Below are 2,189 nucleotides of genomic sequence, written 5' to 3' on the forward strand. Positions count from 1 at the left end.
GTTTGGCTATGGGCCACTTCTGTTCACTAGAGACAACAAGAAGGTAAAGAGTGGAGCCAGCACATGACATGATAATTAAGGCACTAGTGTTAGTTTAAGCTGATTTTAATTTTTCATTTCTTTAATTACTATTGAATTTGTAAATGTATTTGTGTATTTATTTGTAATTCAACTGCCTCTTTAATATATGTGTGGAAATCTTCTATTTACTTATGTTATATTTAAATAGTGCAGATCTTTATAGCACACAAAATGAATTTCCCCAGCATGAATACATTGTATATTAGTCCAGTCCAACATAGTACTGTAAACATTATCATCAACAGATCATTTTTTATTTTTGTGTTCCTAAAATGTATTGGTTTTTAGATTTTGATTTCTACCTTCCTGTTCCCCATTGCCCATCTTCTTCCCATGCTATCTCTAGTATCCACAGTTGCTCTCCATGCCTTTATACATTTCAATCTTCAGTTTCTGCCATAGAGCACAAACATTCAGTATCTAGTAAGTGGGACATCTAATGCCTCACTTTCATAGTCTGACTTGATTCACTTGACATTAAATCTTCAATATTTGTCAATTTTCTATCAAATGCCAGGGTCTCATTTTTTTTATGGCTGAGTAGTATTTCATGTGTATATGTGCCACACCTTTTCAACCCATTTATCTGTTCTTCGACAGGTTGATGCCATGTCTTAATAATTATAAATAAGGCTGCAAAAACCATGGATGTGCAAATGTTTTTCCAACTCTGTGTATTTCTGTTCTTTGGGACAGATAACCAGGAATAGAATTGCCAAATGGTATGGTAGTTCTATTTTAGGTTTTTGAGGAACCTCCATATTGTTCTGCACAGTGCCCAAACTAATTTACTTTTCCACCAACAGTTTAGGAGAATTCCCTTTCCACTGCAGCCTCACCAGCACTATTCATTTTTTTATTTTTCTTAGCTCTTCTGACTGGGGTTAAGTAGTATCTCATTGTGGTTTTGACTTGCACATCTCTTATGATATGAGATGTTGAACATTTTTTTTCATATGCTTTTTGACTGTTTGTGTGTCTTCCTAGGAGAGTTTGTTTGTTCAGCTCACTTGCCTACCTTTTAATTGGATTTTTTTTTTTTTTACTTTTTTTTTTTTTGAGGGGTAAACTGCTGACATTCCCTATACTGGTTATCAGTCCCTTATCTGAGGCTTAATTTGTAAATATGTTCTCCATTCTGATGACTGTCTCTTTATTTTTATTATTGTGTCTTTTGCTGCATAGAAGTTTTTAACCTGATATAACCTGCTTGTCTATTTTCAGCATTATTGCCTGTTCTTGGGGGATCTTATTTAAGAAGTCATTGCCTACTGTGATGTCTCCAAGAAGTTCTCTTGCATTTTGTTCCAGTAGTTTTATAGTTTGAGGCTTTATGTTTCGACCTTTGATCCATTTTGAGTTGAAATTTGTTAATGGCGAGGCATAGGGGTCCAGTTACATTTTTCTGCAGGTTAATATCCAGTTTTTCCTACACCACTCACTAAAGAGATTTTCTTTTCCCTATTGAATTGTCTTATGCCCTTTGTCAGAAATCAGTTCTGCATGTTTTGGGATTAATCTTGTTTCATTGGTTTTCATGTCTGTTATTGTGCAAGTACCACACTGTTTTGATTATCACAGCTCTGTAATATGTTTTGGGGTCAGAGAGTGAGATGCCTCCTACTTCATTCTTTTTGTGCAGTATTGCTTTGACAATGTGGGGCTTTTGATGATTCCAGTAAAATTTTATGGTTATTAAAGAAAAATAAGATTTTTTTTCTAATTCTGTGAAGAACATCTCTGGTAATTTGATCAAGACTGCATTAAATATATAGATTAATTTTGGTAGAAGAGATTTTTTTACTCTATTAATCCTTCTAATCCATGGCATGGGATGCTGTTCCACATTTTGTATCATTTTCAATTTCCCTTTTAGTTTTTCAATAATTTTTCTTGTAAAGGTCTTCGGTTAGTTTTATTTCCAGGTATCTTAGACTTTTTGTGGCTATCATAAATGGGCTTGTTTTTTTCAGTTCTGTAATAACTCAGTCTGTTCACAATTAGTACATAAAAATGCTATAAAATGTTGTATGTTGATTTTCTATCCTGCCACTTTACTGTATTTATTACTTTCAGAATTATTTTTGTGAATTCCTTTGGATTTCTAT

At 33.4% G+C, this 2,189-nt stretch overlaps 1 pseudogene; it reads right to left on the minus strand.

The window, feature by feature from the left end:
• The window catches only part of LOC102495493 (mortality factor 4-like protein 2), a 6,039-nt pseudogene that overhangs the window by 2,143 nt on the left and 1,707 nt on the right, over positions 1 to 2,189 (minus strand).

The sequence above is a fragment of the Tupaia chinensis genome, unplaced genomic scaffold (assembly GCF_000334495.1).
Source record: "Tupaia chinensis unplaced genomic scaffold, TupChi_1.0 Scaffold149910_1, whole genome shotgun sequence".
Taxonomy (NCBI): domain Eukaryota; kingdom Metazoa; phylum Chordata; class Mammalia; order Scandentia; family Tupaiidae; genus Tupaia; species Tupaia belangeri.